Source organism: Mauremys reevesii, linkage group 1 (assembly GCF_016161935.1).
Source record: "Mauremys reevesii isolate NIE-2019 linkage group 1, ASM1616193v1, whole genome shotgun sequence".
NCBI lineage: Eukaryota > Metazoa > Chordata > Testudines > Geoemydidae > Mauremys > Mauremys reevesii.
In genome coordinates this window covers 68,618,938-68,645,374 of record NC_052623.1, presented here as the reverse complement: position 1 = coordinate 68,645,374, position 26,437 = coordinate 68,618,938, and the positions used below count along the sequence as shown (strand labels likewise).

The 26,437-nt window shown below is 42.1% G+C and overlaps 2 long non-coding RNA genes across 3 annotated transcripts in view; both read right to left on the bottom strand.

Moving 5' to 3' along the window:
- LOC120397996 overlaps positions 1–11,657 on the bottom strand; it is a 149,199-nt gene extending 137,542 nt beyond the window's left edge. The window contains exon 1 of the long non-coding RNA XR_005594128.1: positions 11,485–11,657. This is a non-coding gene — a long non-coding RNA (uncharacterized LOC120397996). The remainder of the gene's footprint in view (positions 1–11,484) is intronic.
- Positions 11,658–18,132: 6,475 nt separating this feature from the next.
- Positions 18,133–23,562, bottom strand: LOC120398073. 2 transcript variants are annotated; one of them, XR_005594194.1, is made up of 3 exons: positions 23,370–23,562; positions 19,684–19,776; positions 18,133–18,206 (listed from the first exon to the last, which is right to left on the bottom strand). It is a non-coding gene; the product is annotated as an uncharacterized LOC120398073 (long non-coding RNA). The 2 variants fall into 2 exon arrangements; XR_005594184.1 differs by lacking the exon at positions 18,133–18,206 and adding an exon at positions 19,103–19,298.
- Between the last annotated feature and the right edge of the window lie 2,875 nt (positions 23,563–26,437).

Below are 26,437 nucleotides of genomic sequence, written 5' to 3'. Positions count from 1 at the left end.
TAAATGGAGAAGAATATGGCAACCCCAGTCAAGAATGATCAGTTTTAAATATTTATATTACATAAAAAGCTACATGAAACAAATGTTAATTTTTGAGTGCCTGACTTCAGAACCTTAAGTGTCAGAATTAAGATTGCCTAATATAGGGTTTTTTCCCTTTTGTCCATACAAGAGGACAAAGTAAGTTTTGCAAGGCACTAAGATTCTATGCATGGGCTACTTTACAATCTGATTTTCTATTCTGGAGCCATATCCGAAGTCCATATTCGGCTAGTCAAAACTTTCATTGAGAGCTGTGCCTGAATAAGGGCTTCAGGATTTGGCCTATGGTAATTATGTTTACCATCTTGTTAGAGCAGCTTTATGCTGGGTTTGACTCCACAGCATTCTAAAGTGATAAAATGTATGATATAAAAGTAATCTTTTAAATGAACTAAATGTAGTATGTGGTAGTTTGCCTTAAAATATTTTAGCATCATTCAGCATGAAATGGAGGCAGTCAGTCACTTAGATTTCACCTAAATCCAAGCCTATGACTAGAAAAATGAATGAGAAAGTTCTCCATATCTCTTTCCCATAAAGTGATATGTGCATTTGTATAGTATATAATTTTCTTCAGCAGGTTGTAGGACAAAAGAGCCTGTCTATAATAAATATTTGTTCTCTATGCAAGAGGATGGCTAATGATAGAAGAAAAGGCTTCTGTGTATATAGAATACTGGCTTATCAACCAACCATCTGGTGTTTGGTGGGACTGTTCTGAGCAGCTCTCTCAGCTGGAATGTTTGGAAAATGAACATACTGTTGCTAAAATACAGATTCTTGGCCATGATGTTTGTGATAATGCTGTTGATTTACCAGATGTCCTACAAATTCCTTGGGTGGTGATGTGTCCCATTCCAACAGAGGTCTTCCTTATGTGATAGGGTTATGGTTGCAGTCAATTCTCAGAGTAAAAGGAATTTGGGGATATATCCAGGCACAACATGAATCCTTCATCCACACTCCATTCATTTTGGAAAGTGAAGAAAAAAGTGCATCAATGTGTTTTGGTTTTTTTTTAGCTCTAAAATCTTCAAGCAACTAGATGCAAGCATTTGACTAATACCACTAACATTTGCCATTTTTCTAAATACAATATCCAATATAAATGCACATCTGTCTTTGTATAATCATTCCCGTCCCTTGTACTAGACTCCAGCTGGCTGACAGGAATACAAATGGTACAGCTAAATGCTTTGCTCACTCATTATGCCCAAGGAGTACATCTGAGGTCTAAATAAGTATGCCTCATCACTCTATTAATCTACTTTAACAAAAGGAACAACCAAGATGTACAACCAAGTACCTAAGCTTTGACTTAAGTAACAAACTCATCACCTTTATTTTCAAAATGAATGAGCACATATGAGGCTCTTTCCCCCCCCCCCTCATATTAGAAATTCATAGATGACCCAAATATGTATCCTTAAAGCTCAGGAATGAGAAAAACCAAAATACAAACACAGAGATAAGTATATTTCACAAGATTGGCAAAGGTGCCAGTTCATTTTCATATTGTATCTCCTGGAATGCTCACCACATTTGTATTCATAGTTGAAATTTACTAGAGACAATTGGGAATTTACATCAAAAAACACAGACTAGTTGAAACAGATGTCACAGAAATATTGGTTTTGATGAAAGTTTTGTTGGAAGTTTTCAGATCTAAGATGGATTTTCTGGTGGGGGTGAAAGGAGAGATCCAGACCAGCCAATAGCCCAGTGAGACCCAAGTTCAACTTTCTGCTGACTCAGTCAGAGCAGTCAGAATTTGTGTCTTCCATAGTCCTGCTGAGTACCCTAGCCATCAGGCTGTTGGCTATTCTGGGGTAGATTCTTGTCTCTGGAATAAATAATATCAAAAACCTAAATTTTTCACAAAACAGAATTCGTGTTTTCCATCCAGCCCTAATATTTCATATCCTACTCAAGCCACTTTTTATAACCACATTTTAAACATTATCCAACACAGTAACACAGGTTACAGGCTGAACAGTGGTTCTCAAACTTTTGTACTTTCATATAGCAAGCCTGAGTGTGACCCCCCCCTTACACATTAAAAACACATTTTATATATTTAACACCATTATAAATGCTGGAGGCAAAGCAGGGTTTGGATTGGAGGTTGACAGCTCGCGACCTGCCATGTAATAACCTCACACTCCTTGAGGGGTCTCAACCTGCAGTTTGAGAACCCCTGTCATTGACAAAATAAAATCAGTAGAATGCACAAAACTTGTAAGTGCAAAACTTTAGTTGGCCGTGGAACAAAATTAGGTTAAATGAAGAATGTAAACAAAATGTAGAAACATAATTTGTATATTCAACATAAACATTTTGGATCAATTCAATTCTCAATTTAGCCTGCTTATGAATCTTTACAAGGTAAGTCACTAACTTTAAAGAAAAAAAGTTATGATTGAGTTCTAACAACCTGGTAGATCCAACATGTGCATTTTTTAAATTAACCCTTTTTGTCATGTAAACCTTAGGATCCGCAACAAGATCTGGTAGATCAGTGAGTGGCGCTCCATGTGGACACAGTCACTAGTCACTCTGCCAAAGAAAGGCAACCTGCAATTGTGTCAAAATTACTGGACCATATGCTTAATTAGCCATCCCAGCAAAGTGATGTTGAAAGTCATATTGAACAGATTGAAGCCACAAGCAGAGATCATCATCACTGAAGAACAGGCTGGCTTTCATCCTGAAAATAACACCACAGACAGATTTTCAATCTTAGTGTCCTATGTGAGAAGTATTTGCAACACCAGCAGGACATCTACCATGTCTTTGTTGACTTCAAGAAGGCCTTTGACAGAGCATGGCACAAAGCTCTCTGGGCAACCATTAAGAAGTACAGTGTTGGTTATAAGCTATATCTCCTGTGCACCATGAAAGGGAGTTCCACACCAGCTAAAGATAGGCCAGCTTTGAGTGGGAATTTGAGGACAGGCATGGGGAAGGACCACAGGATATTCTAACTACATGGATCAGTGGCTTTGACCCCAATGTAGGAGGTATAAAAGAGCATTAGCCATTATTCCAGCCTATGAGATAGAATAGTGGCCACAGCCAATCTGCATTTGCCTATCAGTGAGGAAGTGAATTCTATCCCCCATCCTAACAAACTCCATGGAATTCTCTGCTCAGAATTAGATTATTCATGCTTTGTGCAGGGAGGTGTATTCTCTTTTATATGCATATGGGTTAGTCCATATGTGCAGAGATTTTAATAAAGCCCAAAAGTAGGTAATTATTTTGATGGTTTAACATGAAAATATTCTATGCTTTGGTTCAGAAAAATATCCAGAAACAGGGAAGTTGTTCTGAGATGTAGCCAAATCTCTTGTGCTTTCAAGATTTTTCTACATAAGTTCTTTTGAGAGTTTCAGAGAGTTCACATCAAGGCCTTAAATGCTAGTGGTACACATGCAACAATACCACCATATATATCAGGGGTCGGCAACCTCTGGCACGCAGCTCACTAGGGTAAGCACCCTGGCGGGCCAGGCCAGTTTGTTTACCTGCAGTGTTGGCAGGTTCGGCCGATCGCGGCTCCCACTGGCCACAGTTCACCATCCCAGGCCAATGGGGGCAGTGGGAAGCCACTGGGAGCCGCGATCGGCCAAACCTGCCGACGCGACAGATAAACAAACTGCCAAGGGTCGCCCGGGTACTTACCCTGGTGAGCCACGTGCCAGAGGCTGCTGACTCCTGATATATATATGTTTACATAAGTGGGAGAGAGAACCAAAAGAATGACCCATATGATAAAATATTCAGATACCTTAGTAATAAACTTGTTTAATCTCAAAAAAGTTTTGGCTCAATTTGGCATAGATTTCAGATCAGAGTGGGCCCAAACCAAAATTCTGGACCCAAATAATCCCTATAATCTCTCTCAGTTTTGGGAAAATTGGCCTCTGACTTTGTCCCATCTGCGGTTTCAGGTCATTGTGTTTTATCTGAATTGTTTTTCCCATGCTGAATATTTTGTTCAAAAGAATTTCATGCTTATTTCCCAAAGGAAATATTTTTCCAGAAGCTGTACATATGGCAAATAGACCATAAATTATAATACATTTACGAATTGTGTCCTAAGCAGGACTTGAGGTGGTAAAGCATTTAAAAAATGCTTTAAGTTTAATCATTCTGTGTAATTGTAGGTTGTATCTTGCTCATTGGGACCCTGGAATTTTAGATAAATCATACATTTTTTGATATCTCAGCTGGTTGTTTTCTTCTCCATCATTGGGTGATAGGGACTGATGGAGATCAGCTGCTGCACTTTGTAAATGGCTAATGTTCTCTCACCTGCTCCACATGACTACTGAACTGAGGTATGTTGTGACAGTCTGCCTGCTCTTCCCTGTTAAGATTAATGAATACAGCTTTAACTGTTAATTCAAAGCCAGTCAAGCTTACGTCCAACAATTAGAGAACAACTTCCATATTCAGATAGTGTGTGTGTGTAATTTGGCATGGACCTTTCTATCAGTTTGGGGTTAAAGTGTGGTATTGCTCTAAAAGTGACTATAAAAATTGCATCACAATGCAGCAGGTTCCATGTTAATTGTCCCTCAGAGAGACCTGAGTGGAAATTTGCTCATTTTACTCATAAAATGAGATGGGGCTTTTTTTGTTGATTGCCAGTCTTCTAATTCAACCTGGGATCAGAAAGCCAAACTGTATTCTTTCCAGCTTGTGCATCATTACCAGTAATAAATACACCTCTACCCCGATACAATGCCATCCTCGGGAGCCAAAATCCCTACTGCTTTATAGGTGAAATCCCGTTATATCATAGTATCAGTGGCACGGCTCCAGCACTGATTAAGAGCCCAGAGCTCCAGCCATGGGGAGCCCTGGGCCCTTTAAATCGCCACTCGATCCCCACTGCTGGAGCCCATGGGTAGCAGTGGCAGGGCTCCAGTGGTGATTTAAAGGGCCCAGGGCTCCCTGCAGCAGCTGGAGCCCCGGGCCCTTTAAATTGCCGCCCAAGCCCCACTGCCGCAGCCCCAGGGTAGCAGCAGCAGGGCTCCAGCGGTGATTTAAAGGGCCCCGGGCTTCAGCTGCTGCGGGGAGCCTGGGCCCTTGAAATCGCTGCCCCATCTCCGCTGCCAGAGCTCCGGTGTTACCGTGCTATATGCGAATTCGTGTTATATCAGGTCACGTTATATCAGGGTAGAGGTGTATGCTACAGCACAAATTCTGCTCTTGGTTACACCTGGGGGAACACCATGGCAGGTGGGAGAAGTCACACCATCTCGGTAAGTCACAAATCTCAAGGTACAGAGAGTGCTCCATGCTGTGGTAGAACGAAATCTTAGCCAGCTGTTGTGCTAGCTGGGATGAAGCTCTTCCAAGCTTCCTTTCCCCATCCCAAATGGACCCACCACCCTTTTTGAGCAATACAACATTATAGAAATCTATTACCAAATATTTGCATGAATAGTGAGCAGTCATCAGAACTTTAGTGATGGTAATAGCACAAAATCTATTCCAGATAGGATTGAAACACAGTGTCTAGGTACACTGGAAAGTGTCAGAGTTAAGAAGCGTTAATTAATCTGAAAACTCTCTCCCAACCCCGAACAGCTGAATCAGACTGAAATATTGGCCTCGTTAAGGTTTGCCTGTTATCTGGAATCTAGCAGAGGAGCAGCAGTGAATTTCCAAGTATGGTCAGAGGTATACCTTCTTACTAGTAGTGTGGAACTCTGGTCCTGGACTCAGAAGATCTGGATTCAGTTCCTAGATCTGCCAGAGACTTCCTTGGACAAGTCATTTAACCTTAAAATGGCAACAATACTGTCTTCCCATCTCATCCATTTAGGTAATAAGTTCTTTGGGACAAAGACTGTCTGACTCCATTTATGTACATCACCTAGCATAATCAGGCCCTAATCTCACTGGGGATTTCCAGGTGGTACTGTAAATATTACCAAAAATAGGAAATAATTTGTGGCAGCCCTAGATTAAATACCCAGGCCCCCTTGGATTACTCCAATGTGCATAATTACTTCCCCCTGGAGCAGACAGTCTCCTGGGACTTAATTAGGTTCAGATGAGTGAATAAGAGTCTGTTTAAACAACAAAGGCCCTCATATAAGAACAATTAGTATTTAACAAAGATAAAGAGGCCATTGCCAATATAAGCAAACTTCAAACATTTGTTAAAATGCTTGTCAGTACTTGGTGCATATTGGCATTGCAAGAAAAGTCAAACTAGAGCAGCAGCTCATCATGAGTTCCAGTTCAGGAGACCCAAATCCAACCTGGGACAACCTGTGCTTTGCAATCCTGTTCACCAGAAAAGCAGAATAAAGGAGAATCCCAGTAGTTTACCCCAGTGACAAGCCTTCTCCTACCACCTGGAAAGCAGGCTTTCCTGGGCAAGCAAGAGGATAGGAGGATATTCATCTCAGTGTTGTTATCACTTATATATCCCTGTAACAGGTTCAGGCACCACTGAACTAAGTCTTGAATCTGTGAGTTTGTTCACCCCTGTAATACAACATTTAGGATGTTTTTGTTTTGACCATTTAGTGACCTCTGTCACAGAGTTGTTAAAGCTTCAGCCAATGCTATGTACCAAATAAGAAATGGAAGAGGAAGCCATTTGAAGGGCAAATACTAACTTTTCTTTTTATCAGACTGTTGAAGTTTGACACTATTAACATCCAAAATCAGTAAACATTAACCAATTAAATACAAATCAGTAACAGTCACACTTTAAAGTCCTCTTTTTTGTGACTTTTGCCAGGATAGAGAAACTTTGGCAGACCAGTGCAAAAGCTTTCAGCAACAGTTAACTTTTGCTAAACACTGATCCTGGTAGCAAAGCCACCACCTATGAGCCCAAGGAATTAAAACAGCAGGCTCATCTAGTTTTATAAGGGATCTTGTTGGCCTAGTTTGGGTGAAGTAGGAGGAGTCAGCTCACCAGTGGGCTCTTTGTGTTGGAAAATTATAGTGCTAATGAAGCCTTTCCGTATTAGGCCTGAGTAAACCAAAGTTATGTTATGCTTGTCCAAACTGTGTTGGAAAGCTTACAGAACTCATTAGACTGAAGGCCGTGTATCTACCTAAGTCAGCTATTTCGCTTATCAGTTTTGTTTGGCTCCCCAAGTATATGTTGGCTCCCCAAGTGTATGCAGCTGCGTTCACATGTATGCATCCAAAGTATCTAGTACAAAGGGTCAACGGATGTATCTTGTGTCCCCTTCAGAATGACAAATGTATCCTCAACAGATGTATCTTGTAGCCCCCACAAAATGATATATGTATCCTGCATATCCAATTATCCCCTAACAGATGCATGTACAGGTTCTACAGGTCAACCAAATGACGTAGACAAACGTAGGCTAAGTTGTTTGTTTCGGGGTATAAAGGTAAGCCCATCTGGCCATGTAAGGTGTGTCTCTTTCTCTGGCACTAGCCGAGAGGAACACCCGCTCAGCTGACCGATCAATAAAGGGTGTGGTACTCGTCTTCCTGTCTCCGTGCCTCCTTGGTGTAATTAGGTAAGCTCCAGGGGGAAACGAGCCCTTTTGGCTAACATTTGGGCTTTGATTTCCTTTGCTAAGCCTCACCTTGGAAGGTCAGGGAGAGCGAGTTACCAGGAGTTTTTGTCTACAGAAACATTCTTCAGAAATATTTATCTTTCAGGGGTCCAGTTAGAGAGGCTTCCACTCTATCCACCACTCCCCTTCATGCACACACACCACCACAGAGTGTACAGGGACTTCTTTATTGTAAAATGTTTTTGAGGAGTTTAAAAGATTGTCACACATTATGCAAAAAGACTCTTTTTTGACACATTAACACTTAATCACAGAAGTCTATAACCTGTAGTTTTGGGGCTGCCTAATTTACCACATCCCGTAGTCCCAAACTGAGGAGCAGAAAGTAAAATTCTGATCTTCAAGTCCTAATGCCAGCGCCATATTCACACCATAAGTACCACCACTTGCTGTGGCTACGGTTCCTGCCCTCTCCCAACCTCTTTCCATTACCACCATTCACTAGCATCCAGGATTTAAAATAGGTGTTTGCCTGCATGAGAGAAGCCTTGTATTATACAGTCCAGAGGCAGGAGGATGGCATTTGCCTGATCTAGAAGGAGGCCTGTGCTTGTAGCATAACATCCTGACCTGAGAACTAGCCAATCTGCTCCTGCTCACTCTCTCTCTGGCAGTAGCAGTTTAATGCCATCTCTCTGTAGCTTTTCAGAAGAAGAAAGGGTTCCATTAGAAGTTAATAGTCCACTTTTGCAGCTACACTGCCACTAAATGTAATCTTTCTCCTCCTGTGTGACAGTCTTTTTGTGCCTTAGATTGGAATAGACTGTTCCTGCCACTGTCCAACATCATGCTGACTGAATGACTTTGTAAACACAGCCCAAGATATTAACAGCACTCAAGCATTCTTGTGAATGAGGGCAGCACTTAGATGTGCATTGTTCATACAAGGGCACTGTCAAGGTTTAATCAGGTCAGGTTACACTGCATTTCATCCTTGAACTGCTGCAATAGATCTGAGTTAGGCAGCTGGGCATTCACTATGGGGATAGCTCCCAAATAGTTTATTATACACCTTCTGAGGAACCTCTGACAAATCTTGCCTTTTTCACCTGAAACAGCTGTGCCTCTACCACTCTATCTGCTCCAACTCTGTCTTTAATAAGCTCTTTTGAGCCTGTCACTTTGATCCTGGATTGAAAGAATAACCTCAGAGAACTCTGCTGTGACTTGGAGCAAAATGCTTTTGTTACCCAGGCTCCATCTCTGCTGAAAGTGGAGTGCTTGTTTAAAAAAAGGAAAAGAAAAAGACACATACTTTAAATATGACCATTTCCAATAATTTTTGCACTATTGCATTAGGCCTGGTTTACAGCACACTGGTAACATGTTACCAGAAAGATTCTTTTCGGGTTGTTGGTTCTCCCCTGCACACACACCACTTTTATTTTACCTTTAGTCCTTTCAAAGAAGAATAGCAATACTTGGAAGGAGAAGAATAGTGAGAAAAAGCTTGAAAAATGCTCCTCCTCACCAGATGTGTAAAGCATAAGAACAAGCAGAAAATAAAGTTCACATTAGATAGTCGATGAAGTCTTAAAAATAATGTGAATTGCAATGCAATGAAAAACTCATACATCCAGTGCATGGAAAATAAGTGAATGTCATTTAATTGTTTAGTTTACTTGTAGAGAGGGGAATTTAGATAAATTGAAGAACTATGCTGGTCTGTTATAAACCTTGGGCCTTTTAAAAGGGGTAATATGCACTCCTTTGTGCTTCTAGCAAAACTCTAGCAGATGCAGAGATGACCACTCTTCCCACCAAGCTGGACTTGCCACTTCTGGGACATAGATCTTTATTAATTTCACTGGATGCCCTGCATTGCACTCAGCCCTCTAAAGGATCCACTAAAATGAATGGCAAAGCTCCCACTGACGTCAGTGAAAGCAGGATTTTATCCGAGGAGTGCTAAAAGTCATATTCTGACTGAGTCTTTTGTAGCTTTTGGCGATTTCTTTTTGTAGGCTTCCTTTGACCTCTTTTCCCACCATTAGAAAACCCACGTAAGAGCATCAAGTCATCTCCATTACTAGCACCCAGTTAGGCTATAAAAGACTTACAACATTGCTATCTTACGAAAATGTGACTGGCCTGGCAAGGAGACTGGGAACCCAGGGGAAGACCGGGATTATCTGGGCAGGGAAATTGGGACTGGAAGCCAATGGGTGGGTGGGAGAATAAAATCAGATTAGGAGTCCTGGGGGACTGTGGCTGGCTGGGCAAGGAGACTGGGATGAGAAGTCAGATGAGTGAAGACGGGATAGGAACAGATTGGAAGGGAGGAGGCAAAAGAGGACAGGTTTACATGGGCAGAAGACTCTGTGTCCACTTTAGCACATTTCCCTCCAGAGAATAAAATGAAACCCAGGTTTACCAATCCTCTTTGGTCAGCAGATATATGTGAAACTTATCAGCTGATTCTTTCACTCGTGGCATTGAAGATTTAGTATTAGTTATTATTAAAAAAATATAACTCGGGTGACTTTATTGGCAGTAGTCTGACTTCAGAGCATTTACATTGCCTCTTTACTAAAAGTAAAACCAATTAATTGCAGTGGTGCATTCATTTGCTGCGAGTATGGGGGCAAAGCAACTCATTAAGCAGCCTTCGTGGTATCTGCTGGAAACACTTCCATTTGATTATTAATTATTATTATTAAAAATCTAAAATGCCATGTAACTTGTTTCCCTTGTCATAGCCGTGAACGTAAGAAAAGACCTAGTAGGTCTATTTATCACATTAGCAGCACTTAAATAACTAATAAATAATAAAAAAAACAGGAGTACTTGTGGCACCTTAAAGACTAACAAATTTATGTTAGTCTTTAAGGTGCCACAAGTACTCCTGGTTTTTTTGCGGATACAGACTAACACGGCTGCTACTCTGAAACCTGTAATAAATAATAGTCCATCACTCTGCCAGTGTAAGAGTTTTCCCTGTGGTACATTTACTAGGTCTGTTCAGTCTTATTTGAATACCCTATGAGTAATACACAGTGGAGCCAGAAGTCAATTGAGTTACACCGGGGTGAATTTGCCCCAATACATGTAAAATAGATAATCATCAGTTACCCTACTATCTATGATGGAGGGGGGGTATATCAATGAATTAACTTTATATCATATACATGCTTTTGGTTTTTATTTCTACAAAAGCAAAATTGAAAATCTGAATGCTCTGCGCCACCGGAGACAAATTTTAGCCTATAAGTAACAGCAATGCAGAGTTTTGTAATAGCAGACTGTAAGCTGGCATGGCCATCCCTCTGCTTCTGCCTCTGAGGGAGGCCATGCCTCCTTGCAGTTTGGTCTGTTAGAAGTCTTTTCCAAGCAAAGGAAAAAAGAGGGGGGGGGGGAATTAGTGTTTCTCAGGGGGCCCCAGACTTCAAGTGAGGCAGAGCCCTAAACAGTCTGGCCTCTGGCCTGCAACTAGGCAGAGCGATATCAGTCTATTTGGCCAGCTGTTAAGCGAGGTGGGGCAGCAGACAGCCCAGGCTCTGGCCTGCCATCAGGCAGAGCTGTTGCAGTCTGTTCACCCCACCTTTAAGCAGGGCTCTGGCACAGGTGAGCACCAAGCACAGTCTATGGGGCTCAGGTAGGGACACCCAAGGAGCACAGGCCTCCTGGCCTAAGGAAGGGGAGTACTGCCACCCCAGGGGTAGCATGGCAGGGGGTAGGTGGGCCCACCCAACTCCACCACACCCTTGCCCAGTGCCCTAGCAGCAGCAGAGTGCTCTGCCACTGGGTCCACAGGGATCCACTCACAACACACTGACCTTGTTTCAGGTCAGCTCCCAACCAGACTGTTGCCCAGTTCCCCTGGGCTGCATCCTACTCTCCCCTTCAGGTGTACCTGCATCCAGGAATTGTCCTCAGTCTCCCTGGGATACACTGCCAAGAGTAGCAGTAGCAGCTCCTCAGCACTGGGTGTTGCAGGGCTCTCTAGAAGCTCAGGCTGGTCCCTGGGGTAGCAGTAGTTCTCCTTGGCATCCCACTCCAGCAGCAGGGAAGAAACATCAGTTTCCTTCAGCAGCTCCCTCCCAACAGAGCTGTTGGGCCAGCCTTTTATACTTCCACTTCCTGTCCCACCCCTCTGCTTCTGGCATGCAGGGTGTGGTCCTCCTGGCTCAAGTGGCTTGCGGCGTTCCCTCCGCTTCCACCTCTGAGAGAGGCATGCCTCCTCGCTACACAGACATAGATATGACATGAATTTCTTTTAGAAAAATCTAAACTTTTTGCTGATGTGAACATGTCTTGTATCTCCTCATTTTCACTTAAACCTCTTTGGAAAGTGAGATTATGTATATAGACTCATCTACACAAGATATAGTGAAATAGGAATAAAAAGAAATATATGATTCTAGAAGTGGGCTTTTCCACAAACTCACTCTCCCAGCTGTAATCATTAACTGCAATTCGAGAAATATTTTGTTGTTCTGTTGCTTTGGAAAAATGAATATTGTGATTAGGATAGATTTTATCTGTGTGCACAGAAAACACTTCCTTGACAGGTATAGATTGCTTTCAGGATGTTTCTTCAACATGTGTTTGTCATTATTATCGATCTAGTTGGTACTACTGAAACCTGGTGGGATGATTCGCATGACTGGAATGCTAAAATCAATGGTTAAAAACTATTTAGGAAGGATTGAGTGGGAAAACGGGGAGAGGGAGTGGTACTCTATGTAAAAATGGCATTACCTGTTTCCAAGTCACTGATAACTCAGAAGAAAATGATCTTGAATGCTTCTGGATCAATGTCCTAACAGATAAAGCCCAAAATGGGGGTATTTCTTTGTGTATGCTACAGACCACCAAAGCACAGTGGGAAACAGGATAACCAGCTCCTTAAGCACCTGATTATTATGTTTAGGGGAAAAAATGCTGTGTAATCATGGGGGACTTCAATCTGAGTGACATATGCTGGAGGTCTCATTCTGCCAGTACTAAAACATCCTCATAATCTCCAGATATTATAGGTGACAATTTCCTAACTCAAAGAGTGTTGCATCCAAGATGGGGGAATTTTATATTAGACCTCGTCTTGACAGATAAAAAGGAATTGATCACAGAATTAAAAATTACTGGTAGTTTAGGTATAAGTGATCATGACTTTGTGCAAACAAGTCCAAGCCAGTAATATCTATACACTTGGTTCTTTAAACAGGCCAGTGGAACAAAGCTGAAGACAATTGTAAGTCAAATCAGCTGGGAGAAAGAATTTAATCATAAAAATGTGAAGAAAAAATGGGAATAGAAAATTTATAAGTGAAGCAAAGAGACACAAGGAGAAATGTCCTCAAGTCTGTTGGCCAGAAAATAAGAAGGACTTTTAAAAGTATATTAGGAACAAAAAGAGTCCTAATAATGATATTGGTCCATTTCTAGATGGAAATGGTAGAATTATGAATAATAATGCAGGAAAGGCAGAAGTGTTCAGTAAATATTTCTCATTCTGTACTGGGAGAAAAACAGATGCTGTAGTCATACCTCATGATGATTGTAACACTCTTTGCATTCCACTAGTATCTTAGGAGGACATTACACACAGCTACTAAAGTTAGACATTTTTAAATCAACAGGTCCAGATAACTTGCATCCAAGAGTTTTAAAAGAACAGGCTGAGGAGCTTGCTGGACCATTAATGTTGATTTTCAATAAGACTTGCAACATTGGAGAAGTTCCAAAAGACTGGAAGATATTTAAAAATGGTAAATGGGATAACCCAAATAATAATAGGCCTATCAGTCTGACATCAATCCTAGGCAAATTAATGGAATAGCTGATTTGAGTCTCGATTAATAATTAGAGGAGAGAAATGAAATTAATGAAAATGAACATAGCTTTGTGTAAAATAGATCCAGTCAAACTAACTGGATATCTTTTTTATGAGATTACAAATATCTCTTTTTATGACACTACAAGTAGTGTTGATGTAATATACTTAGACTTCTGTAAGGCGTTTGACTTGGTACTGCAACTTTTTGATTAAAAAAACTAGAATGTTATAATGGCACACATTAAAGGGATTAAAAGCCAGCCGATAAGTCTCAAAATGTAATTATAGACAGGGAATCAACATCAAGTCGGTGTGTTTCTAGTGGGGTCCTACAGGGATCAGTTCTTGGATCTATGCTATTTAATATTTCTATCAAGGACCTGGAAGAAAACATAAAATCATCACTGATAAAGTTTGCAGATGACACAAATATTGGGGGGTAGTGGTAAATAAGAAAGAATACAAGTCACTGCGTACCTGGCTATAGGAACATCTTGGGGCACTGTCTCTGGAAATGCCCAAATTGGCCACAGGCATAACAAGACCCTACTTCAGAGGGGCCTTATTGGGCCTCCTTGTGGCATTGGGGCTTGAGGAGTTCTTGCCTTGGGTTCTGTCGTCCACTCCCCAAACCCCTGACTGCGAGGTGGCCTGGAAATTCTTGGGCTGGATCCCGGAAGAGACTTGTGTTTCTGGCTCTCCTTGCTGGGTAGAGTCTGTCCAGAGGCTCGATGGTCACATGGCACAGCCGGGACTTGAACCACTGGGGTCACTACAGGGGTCACTGAGTTCTCTGCTGCCATGAAGTCCTCCATCAACTGCACAGTGGCACTCAAGTTGGTAGGGCGATGCCTCATTACCCACGTTCAGCATTGGGATGGGAGAATGTGCAGGAACTGCTTGACCACTATCTGATCCATGACTTCAGCAGTGGAGTGTCGATCCGGCTGTAACCAGCACCAATAGGCATCTTTCAGTTCCTGTGTAACCACTCAGGGTCAGGCGCCTTGTGGATACGTTTTCCCCAAAAATTGCCATCAAAATGTCTTGGGGTAATATCCAATGCATCCAGAATGGCGGTCTTCACCATCCAGTAGTCGCAGGCCCCTTCATCTAGGAGGGCATGGTAGGCTGCTTGGGTGGCCCCTGTCAAGTGGAGAGCCAAGAGATTGGCCCATTGCGCCAGGTTCCACCTGGCCACAGAGGAAACACGTTCAAAAGTAATCAGGAATACTTTGGGGTCATCCCTCGACCACATCTTGGTGAGTCGGAGCAGCAGACTGGGAGCCAGTGCCGGTATCACGCCTGAGCATACTGCCACTATTGCTCCTGTAATTGGACCCCCCAACTCCAGAATGAGTTGTTGTTGTTGGATCCCTAGCTACTACAGCAGTTGTTGCTGTTGCTGGAGCTGTGAAGCCTGCTGCTGTTGCTAGCTTTGGCCCACAACTTGACCAGCTTATCCCATTCCATGGTCCCCCTTCTGTGTGGCAGATTAGAAGAGGAGGTAGAGAGAGATGGACCTGGCTGCCTGAAAGAACAAAGAGTACCTTGGATGGTGCAGTGCTGAGGAAGGGCAGGAGGAGCTGGAGGAGCTCCAGCCTGGAAAACCCCCAGGCAGAGGCCTTGCTGTCAGGGTCAGAAGAGGTATTAGGGCTGTGGGGAGGCAGCCAAGGAAGGAAGAGGCAGCAGGTCCAATTCCCTGGCCAATGATGAGTGTTCACTTCAGACTACAGTTTGCCCCTGAGGGAAGGAGCTAGATGAAGACTGGCAGTGGGTCACTGAGGTGAGGTGGGCTTAGGGTATTGGGGTTCCCTGGAGAAGGGAGGACTGGGACCTCGAATGTGAGGGTACTGCAGTGGGGCAGTACCCAAAAGAAGGGGCACCATGGGCCGGTGAGGGACACAGGGCCTGAAGTACAGTGGTGGAGATTGACTAGGAAACAGGTACCCGTAGGGAGACACTGGCCAGCAGGAAGCACTCCGAGGCTGGGATGAGCTAATTCCTGAGGTAACCAGCAGGAGATGCCATGGCAGTGAGTGAACGCTGTGTTACATAACCATAATGGGCTCTTCACTCTCGCGTAGAAAGGTAGAACACTATCTAATACAGGGGTTGGCAACCTGTGGCACGCGGCTCACCAGGGTAAGCACCCGTGTGGGCCAGGCCGGTTTGTTTACCTGCCGCGTCGGCAGGTTCGGCCAATCGCAGCTCCCACTGGCTGCAGTTCACCATCCCAGGCCAATGGGGACTGCGGGAAGTGGCCTGGGCAAGGGATGTCCCTTCTGGCCTAGGAGCCTACAAATTATAAAGACTGAATTTGGGAAATTAAACATCTCTTGGGTGGGAGGGAGCTAAAGTCTATACATTATTTTCTCAGGGTAATTAGAATGAAAGTAAAAACTGGGAGCCTGCCAGATCCAGAGCTTTTCATACCTTTATGAAAAAAAGATCATTATCTGTGCACCTTTTATCAGTAAGAGAAATATAGAGAGAGATATAGTGTTCCAGTCTAAGTGAGCTGCTAATGAGTTGTACTGCATCTTGTCTGATGCCCCTAAAAACAATAAAGCAAAAACAGAGTTGTCTGGCAACAGATATAGTAAAAATTAAGAAGATATTGTTGGTACTGGAGGATACTAATCTTCTGTAGGATGACTGATGTAACTGTGTCAACTGACAGCCAACTTTGTACTGAATTGCTTGATGTATAAAAGGCAATGATTCAGAAGCTGTCACATAAAGTGCATCTGTTCTGAATGAACAGTAGCATTCATCCACTTTATAACAGGGATCCTGTTGTTAATAATATAAACATGTGCCAGAAGAAGCAAGTCAGAAGTGAGCATGTCAGTCAGAAGGATAAATCTGTTGATTTACTGAACGCTATTGATTTTTTCCCCCTCAGTGCAAGATGAAAAAAAACATATGAGAAGGATGTTCCCATACCAGGTAACAAGAATTAAGATAAGTATCAAATCTGCAAAGAATGATCTCCAGCTGAGATAAGCTTAGTGCTGCTCCTACTACTCAGCCAGAGTGTGGTATCTTTCTGGATCTGCTGGTAAAGCTGGGCTGCCTTTGAACCAAATGTATTCCATATTAAGTTCTGGCTGCCACTGCATGAAGGCCAAAATCATAGAACAAATCCAGGCATTGGATAGGGATAGCAGAATAAGGATTGGCAGCTGACATCTAGAATGGATTGTTAGAGTGGAAATATAATGTTTTAAATATACAGAAATTGGATGGAACCAATTTTTCAAATATACTGTAAAACTGGAAAAAAGAGTAAGATTAAAAATAATGAGCTGATGTGAACTGTGTCCAGAGTCTTTCTTCCCTTATACATAAACATGAAAAGTGGGGGAAATTAATAGAAGATTGGGAATAATTTCTAATGCTGATGCCAAAAGTTGTCAATAAAATACAAGGAGACCTGAATGAGTAATGGATCCCAAATCTGTATAACGTATTTCTCTTAACTGTCAGTGAGTTTGCATAATATAAGTCTGTATAAGAAAGCATCAGAGTTGAGGTCATCAATCTGAACTTCTGTTTGTTTGGTGATTTTGTTTGAAATGAAATGCATAGAAATCTCTCAACTTTCCAATCCTGCAGCTCTTCAGGCTAGAAACAGCTGCATACCTCTGAGAAGAAGGGATTCCCAGCTTCCCAAATAGAACATGCACTTGATTCAAGGCCTGGAAGGGACCAAGATAAAGTACTTTAATTTGTAACATTTTTATGTAATAGAGCTATTTGGCTGAGTGACTCAAGGATTTATTTTCCCCATGAAAAATGTTTTCCAAAAAGACAAAATTTTCATTTTCATAGAAATGTTTCTACAAAAAACTTTGGATTTTAATTGAAAAAAAAAATTGAAAAAAAAATGTTGAAGACAAACATTTCCCATGGATGAAAAATTTTGACCAGTTCTATAGTACATTTTCAGGAGGCGCTGTACATTTTTTAGTTTTAATTTCTCTATCGCAGCCCTGTAGAGTGGGACCTGTGGTAACTAAGGCACCTGGCTTTATAGTTATTATTGTAGCATACAATATTCTACTTGGAGAATACTAAATACTTCTCTGCCCCCCAAAATTCCCAGGCCTTAGTTTTTCTGCAAGGTAAGTGGCGTATACATAATGCACAAAGACATGGTGTGTTATAAAAGTTTTAACAGCACTCATTTAGGTTGACCTATGTATTTCACTTGTGGCTCTGTGAGTAATGTTACCAATCCACCTCCTGCCATTAAAACTTGTATGATACTCTACAATTATCCTAAATTTCCTATATCTAAAATCACCATATAAAATTGTACTCACTCAACCATGCTTAAGACAAGTACATTTTTGACTGAGTAGAATATTGTACGATTATTCTTCTTATCTTTGATGATAAAATCATCATCACTCCCACAAGAAGCATAAATGGAGAGTGTTTGGATTGTTTGTGGAGGAGTATGATTTCATTTAAATTTTGCAATGAAAGTGGGTGAGTGCGTACACATTTTTTCCACTTCTCTTCTTTATATTTACTCTGTAAAAATCTAATAAAGTTTAAAGAAAGAAATAGTCCCTCTACAATGTATATATTTCTTGAGGAATTTGTGCAGATTTTGAGTATCTATTTGAGGACTAAATTACTGGCTTTTATCTAGAAGCAGAGCAGGAGGGAAATGGCAGAAAGGAAGTGTAAGAGAACAATACCATGGGCTGGGCTGTCATTCATGGGAGCTTCTTTGTAGTGATCGATGTGTGAAGTCCACTGAAGAACGCTTTCAGATTTGCCTTTGAAACAGGGATCAAGCTGGGTCAATGACTGAATCCTTTTGTGTTAAACATTCCTTTTTTCTGTCGGCTAAGGACAACTTGTCAGCTGAGTCTTCTGCAGTAACTACAGCAATGTATGCTTTCAAATGATGGTTGCACTTAAGCAGTAATTACTTTATGCCATTATTTGTTGCGCTTCTCCATCACTCAGGATTCAGCAACGTAACAAGAGCAAACTATTGTAAAGCATTTAATCCTGGTTGCTCTTACCTCATGCAACTAGTCCACACTGTTTTAAACAATTTACACACTGAAGTATTGTGTGAGTAAAATTTGGCAGGATGAGGTGTGATAGCTGGTGTAGCACAACAACGATGGGGTCAGCCAGTCAAATCCCTTTTTCCAGGTAGAACTTTATCTTTTGGTCACAGCAAAACAACTGGCAAACATCAGAATGTAACTCAACATTATTCCTCAGATTAGGATTTTTTACTCAGCCCCACCGCCAGACATTCAAGGCCATTTCTTTGCAAGGACAAGAACTTACTGCATAAAAAGCATTGTTTCTGCAACATTCCTTTATCTTGTGGGTCCCATATTTCAGCTAACAGACCTGGATAGCACTTAGAGAGAGATAAAGTGGGTGAGGTAATATCGTCTCTCTAATATCCTGGGACTAAAATGGCTACAATAACACTGCGTATAACACTGGATAGTGCTTGTAATGCCAGTGACTAGGGTTTTACAGTACAGTTTTGACAACAGCTACACCCTTAAAAAAATTTCCTGAGACAATTGACACAGCTCCCATTTTTTCTTCAAATAACAATCATGTTTACTATGGTATATCCGACGAGTCCATCTGAACATTGGGCCACCTGAGGAGGCATTGTACCAGCATAGGTTTTGTTGGTTTTTCTTTTCCTAAATTGCAGTTTGGCCCATGATTTTCACAAATTATTGGCAGGTAGCTGGGTACCTCTGACCAATACACCGAAGCCTATATTCTCCTCTCATTTATGCTGGTGGTACAGCAGAGGAAAACGAGAGTGAGATCACAATCTGTCATCCAATTGAAGTCTGGGTGCAAAAGCCTTTCCAAAAGGGTCACTGAAACATCAGCACACATTTAGAATCTCCCTCCATTTTTAGATTAAATAATTGAGTAGTATTTCAATGTCTCTCCTCCCCCCTCCATTAACACCTGTTAGTAGCATAGACTACTGTAGCGGATTTTTTTTAAATGACTGATTTTGCAGATTAAATTATAAACCACTCACCAGAACCTGTGGGTATCCTCTAAAATACCCTTACACTTGTAAGTCAGCTTTCCATCATCATTTTTGGAGACACTACAGCGATGTTCATTGTATATTTTCATGCAGTGTCTATTGACAGTATCTGCTGGAGGCAGAAAGCTATTCTTCTCATAAAGCTAATACTATAGCCCCTCACAAACTGTCATAAGTGTAATAAAACAAACAATAAAACTAACATTTCGAAACAAACTGGTGTGCTGCGTAATCTTGTAGCTTGGGAAGCCCGAGGGACTTGTATCTTCAAGGACACTCTAGAATGTTGAGATTCTCTGGAAGAAATTCAGATCACAAAATCATCAGATGAGTGTGAAAGGCAACACTTCAGGAGATCTAGGTTAAGACAGTTTTCTAGGATTTATCCAAGCCCATACAAAGAAGAGTTGACTTAATTTTTCTTTTGTAACTGAAGTATAATTAGGATCTCAGTTAGAGGATAACTATTCTCATCATTCAGTATATAATCAGCGCCAACAGCATGTTTGGCACTGTACTAACATTTAACAACTTAATGCCCTTGCCTGTAGGCTTATGGGATCTAGCTCAAACAGAGAAACAGTTCAGACACACAATACTTTGGGAGATGGTGCAATCTGAAGGTGATGGAGACATACTGCAGGGGCCATTGTTGAAATATTTCATGAAAAAGATGTGTTTTAATAAAGGATTTGAAGAAGGGATTGCCTGATTATTGAGAAACAGTAAAGAGCTAGATTCTCTTCCAGACTGGGCTAAATTTTCCTCTGCTAATTACAGAACAAAGGGAGGGATGGAGGGACTTCAGGGGACCATTTAAAGCCCCCGGAATCTCAGAGCAGGCTCAAACCCCAATAGCTGCTAGGCTGTTCTAATTTATGCTACTAGCATTGGGACCATAATGTTCCCTACACCGGTGGAATATAGGCATAGTGGAATTCCAACATGAACTGTCTATAACCCTTCACACTCTCTGTCTCAGGTATGTATGTGCCCCCACTCTCATTCTGTAGCAGCTGAGCAGCTCACAGTCTTCAATGTATTAATCCTCACAACACTCCTGTGAGATAGGGCAGAGCTATTATCCTCATTGCAGAGACTAAATGACTTGCCAAAGGTCAGCCAGGAAGCTTGTGCCAGAACAGGGAATCAGGAGTCTCTGTCATCGTAGGCTAGCACCCTCACCACGAGACCATCCTTCTCTATATCATGCAGCTCCCCACCTTCCCCACCCCAGATACACCAATGAGTATGATCCATTTGCACAACCAGAGTAGCACAAAGGTCCTATAATCATGTAGAGAACCTGGCCCAAAGAGTTTTAAGCAAACTATTTAAGTGCTTTTATTTAATGTTTATGGTGGCTTTCTCTAATTTGATTCTGTAGGTGTTATATGATCTACAGTCTAGCTAAAATAAAAGAATACTTCATTGCTGTTTGCATTTCATAGCATGGGGCTGACTGCTGCAAGCTTCCTCACAAAAGTAGTTGAATATCTTACCTATATAGTGCTTTCCATACCTCAATCTCATTATCATCCCCATTTTAGAGATAAGAAAATAGGCATAGAGAGTAGCAGTGACTTGTCCCAGGTCACCTGGCATGCAGGTAGCAGATGCAAGACGAGACCTCATGTCTTCTGAGTCGCAAGCCAGCAGCCCTATTGCCTCCGCCGCACTGTCCCTCATGTAAGTTTGCAGGTTCAAGACTATTGTAGGATTGGCTGCCATCTGCATTCCCCCTCATGGCCAAGGTGGCCCTGTGGCACCCTGCCTCACTTTGTCTTCTTTCTTGGCTCCTTAATAAACTCCACACGGCTTCTCTCTGAACAAACACCCTTCCTTAGGGACTGGATTGACTAGCAATGTTGCAAACAAAACTCCAAATCCCAAAATAAACTCCACAAAGTCCAGTTCATTTCCCTGTTTTTACCAGGGCACATCCAGCCCTCCCTGGCTGGAGTCTAATTCCTCCTTGTCTCCCAAACTCTCTTACAGCCATCTGGTCTCTGCAATCTGCAGGAGCCTTCTAACTCTCTGCAGCTCTTTAGAGAGGAATCACCTGCTCGCTGCTCAGGTGTTCCAGTTAGTAACTAGCTTTTGCTAGCCTCAGGCCTCCAGCCCTTAGAAGGGCTAGCCACTCTGTTACAAAGCCCATAATTTTGATAAGCACAGTCTGAAAGAAGCATCACACTGATGTTCAGGACCATACGCGACATACAGAGCCAAAGTCAGTGGAGGTGTACTGAAGTATTCTGAGAGTGAAGATTGGCCCAGAGTGTTCTCCAGCCCGTGGAAGAACTTTTTGCTCCAGCCCTTCAATAAAATCAGTCTTTACTTTTATATAGGTCCTGATCCAACAAAGAATTTAAGCACATATTTAAGGCTTTGCTGAATCAGGAACCAAATACAAGTAAACCCAGTATATGAATCCACATTTAGGCACCTAGATAAGACACCTGTTCTTCAAACATGCCTAACTTTAACATGTTAGCTTGCAAGTTTTCCTTCATCACTTAACTGCATTTCAGATATATTGTACACATCAACCATAGAGCATAGCTAGAGTCAGCAATTAAGGGCCACTAACACGAAATTTTTTTAAAAGAAAAAATTGTAAGCGAACATTTCTGTGATTTTTAATATCTGTTGTGGTTCTGATAATATTTCTGAAAACTGTAAGGGTATGTCTACACAGCTTGGTGCAGTGCCCTTCCGAACCTGGGTCAACAGACTCAGGCTTGCACTAGTGTACAAAAAATAGCTGTGTAGGTACTATAGCTTGGATTGGAGTTTGAGCTCTGAAGCCTAGAGAAGGGGGTGGGCTTCGGAGCCCGAGCTGCAACTTTAGAACACGGTCTACACAGCTATTTTTAATGCAGTAGCGCAAACCCGAGTCCATCAACTCAGGCTTGGAGGCTCACTGACAATGCATATGTAGACATACCATTATTGACAAGCTTTCGAGCTTACAAAGTGTAAAACTTGTCTCTCTTACCAATAGAAGTTGGTCCAATAAAATATATTACCTTACCCACCTCGTCTCTCTACTGCTAAAATATGAAACTTCTGTTAATTATGTTTTAGTTCCTGAAATGATTTACTTGTAACATCATTCTTGGATAAGATGGGGGCTTGGGTCAATAAGGGTATGTCTACACATGCATTGTCAGTGAGCTGCATACTTCAGCGCTGTCCTTCTCAGGAATAACAAAACCAAAAAAACACAGGCCAAAGTTCACTCTCACTATAATAAATTTGCAGAGCTGTCCCTTGGGTATGGCAAATTGGGATGACCGCCCCGGGCCCCACACTTCGATAAAAATCATGACTGCCCCAATGTTTAGCTCTTTGTCCCATGTCCCAACCAAAGTGCAATCAGGACGCCATTTGTCCCGATATTCCGGTTTGGAAGCAGACGGGGAAGTAAGGCGGGTGGGCAAGCGGGGTGAGGAGGCAAATGGGGAGGTGAGCGGCAGGCAGGTTGACGGCAAGCAAGAGAACGGAGGTCAGGCGGACAGGGGAGCGGGGCGCGCTGGACGGATGGCAAAGAGACTAGCAGGGAGGTGAGCAGCGGGTGAGTAGGCGAGCAGCAGGCAGGCAGTGAGGAGGTGAGCAACAGGTGGGCAGGCGGGGAAGAGGGCTGAGGAGGCAAGTGGTGGCTGGGCATGCCAGGCAGATGGCGAGGAGACTAGTGGGGAGGCTGATTTGTCCCAGGGCCCGCTGTAATTTGTGAGCATATGTTAGGACTTACACATGTGTCTGTGGCACTACCCGCAGTGAGTAAAGTTAAGCATGAGCTAAATCTTTACAGATTGAGCCAAATTCTTTTGGCTTCATAATAGTAATGTGGCGCAAATAAAAATGTGTTTTTCTACACTCTCCTTACCTCTAGAAAAAGGTAGCAATATGTATACCAGAGGAATATGAGGGTCAGATCACAATCAGGACCATGCAATTGAAGTCTGGGTGCCAAAATCTTTTCAAAAGATTCACTGAAACATGGGCACATATTTAGAATTGCCCTCCATTTTTACATAGAAGTATTTAGTTGCTAAGCTAATAGCACTGTACACAGGAAAGTTCCCCTGGTTCCCAAATGAATACATTCTGAAGGAATTTTGCATTGTTGCCAAAGTTCCATTCTATTTTCCCTACTGTATTTCAAGTAATGTCACTGTTTCTTCCTTAACATTATTATTTTAGGGGCCTTTGCAACAATGAAACAGTATTAAACAAGTCCTAAAACAAGTGTTCATATTTTTCTTACCCTGTTAGTATATTCATACACCTCTCTATCTTCCTTTCATAATTGTGCTCATTATCCTCATGTTAGAACAATACCAGTTCTGTTAATAATTCAGGCAACAATGAGTTCATTGACATGTGTTTGTAAACACTTATACATGAATCCCCTAGGAATTCACTAGTTCTCAGCAATCGAAAAAAAACACATTTTGCTACATGGCAGGGGAGCTATTGTGCAGTTTCTCTGTTTTGTTTTTTTATTGGCTAGAATTACTGAAATTGATGAGCTGAAGAAGTGAAGCTATTCTACAGACAGATAAACCAGGTGTATTGGTGAAAGCATTGTCTCCTAAGATTCCAAACAAACTATAGAAAAATGCTGTAACTACAAGTAACACAGTCCTTTGAGCTTCCAACAATGTTAAAAACCAAGTGATTGCAATTTAATTTCTTTCAATTGACTGTGATGTAATAACTTCACATGAGGGACTCACTGAAATAGCAGTTAGCAAAGGCAGATAATGATGGGGTAATTGCCCATTTTTTACAAAAGTGAATTTTGTGTTTGTGAAAGATGCCTGATTGACAGCCTTGGAAAATGAAGTCCTCTGTGTATCCACAGAGAAGGTTCACCTGGACAACGGTGGAGCAAACTTCCCCACCACTCATTTGGGCCTCAGCTCTGATCTGGAGGGACTGGATGCAGCAATTACTAGATGAAGTTCTATAACTTATGTTATGCAAGCGGTCACTCTTGATTATTATTGTCCCTTATGGCCTTAAAATCTATAATTCTATGAACCTCCCAGGGGTGAGAAGATAATGTCAGTTGTGATGTGTATACTGGGCCATTTAGCAATTAAATGAAACCACTAACTCATTACACATAGGCCACAAGCCACAATTAAAATAACCTTATAAAATTGGCAATATGCTTTCTTGTTATTTTTCACTTTAATATTTTGAGGGACACCTACATTCTTGGTCACCTGACTGCATTATTGCCAAGTAGAGGAGCTCTAAAATTCTTGAGTTCCTGTAGAAAGTGACCCAAAACTTGTGCAGAACAGTAAAAGATGTTAATGGTTCTGACTGTACATATATATCATATGTGAACACCTAACACAGTTTGAGTCATATGCATGTAATAAGTAAAGGGAAAGAAGTACTGCAGTAGAATGACGATTACAGTAATGAAAAGAACTGATTATGATATTATTTTCATGGTATTATTTATTATTAGTCAGTTCCTGATGAGGGCAGTTGCAAGTGTTCAACATCTCTAAGGATTGGACCCATTATTTATCATTATTATTATTAATTATAATTATTCCAATGTCTACTTGGTGATGTACAGCCAGGGGCGGCTCTAGGCACCAGCGGGCCAAGCGCCCGGCAGCGCATCATCCTGGGGGGGCGGTCATTGGGGTCGAGCTCCCGCCGCGCCTGCTGCGCAGCAGGTCGGGCGGGGCCGGCGGGACGGCGCGCCCGCGCGCCGCGCGCCGGGTCCGTCCGCCCCCGCCCGGGTCGCTCTCTCCCGCTCGCAGCGCGGCCGCAGGTCCGCAGGTCGGCTCCCGCGGCTCGGGCTGCCAGCATGCGGCCGGCGGCAGCACCCGCCTCCCCGCCCCCCCCCCGCGAAGAAGGGCGAACCGGAGACCGGGAGCGGGGCGGCGCGGCGCCGGCGGCGCTGCGGGCAGCAGGCGGCGTTGTACAGCTATAACGAGCAAGATCCCTACCTGATAAAGCTTACATTCTAAACAGGCAGAATTGACTGCAACAGGGTCAGCCTTTCACCCTTTACTGTTGTTGTATGGGAAGTGTTGGATGTTGTTGTTCTAAATGTTGCTTACATTGCAATATGAGCTGAGTTAGTAAGATGAGGGGTGAAGTCAAGGGGGCATGGTTAGAGGTAAAAGGGTTGCCTGAAGAAGTGACCTGTCAGAGGGACTTGAAGGAGGGCATTATGACAATACTAATAAATAATTTATAGATAAACTAAATTAGTATATTAAAGCAAGTGGGTCATTTTCTGCTCTGTTTTACTCTGTGCAACCCCACTGTAGCCAAGGACACTCTGAACCAGCATTTAAAAATAAAGATCATGAATAAGCCATGGAGAATAAACCATGATACGTCATTAGTTGAATTTAGCATGTAAAAAAAAAAATCTATGTACCAAATTTTCCTCTCACTCACATGTGTTTTCACTCCATGTAAATCCATTGACTTCAAAATAGTTATTCTTTATTTGCCCCCACATCAGTACAGAAGTGTTCAGGTATAAAACATATAAATATATAAAATTAAGGTCTGGATGGAATCTAACCATGGGCTCTTCTGATGATCTCAAGGGAAGACCATCTTTTGTTGATTGAAATAATACATCATTTAATTCTTCCCCTGTAGTCCATGCAATTGCACAGATTTAAATGACAGCCAAAGCTGGTCAATAGCTATAAAGACCAATTGGCTTGTCTCTTCAGAAGGGGGACATAGACATGGTTCCCTATGTGGTGCCTTACTATGCCATGCTTACGTATTTCTAGGCTATACTGAAAAAAGATTAGTTCAGTCAATCAAGGATTTTTAATAAGTTTATATGGTGCAATGGTGTATAGGTTTATTGACTATGTTTTCATGATGTGGAATAGGGAGAAAGCTCTCTTGGATAAATGTATTGTTACTTTATATGAAATTCATGATGCTATT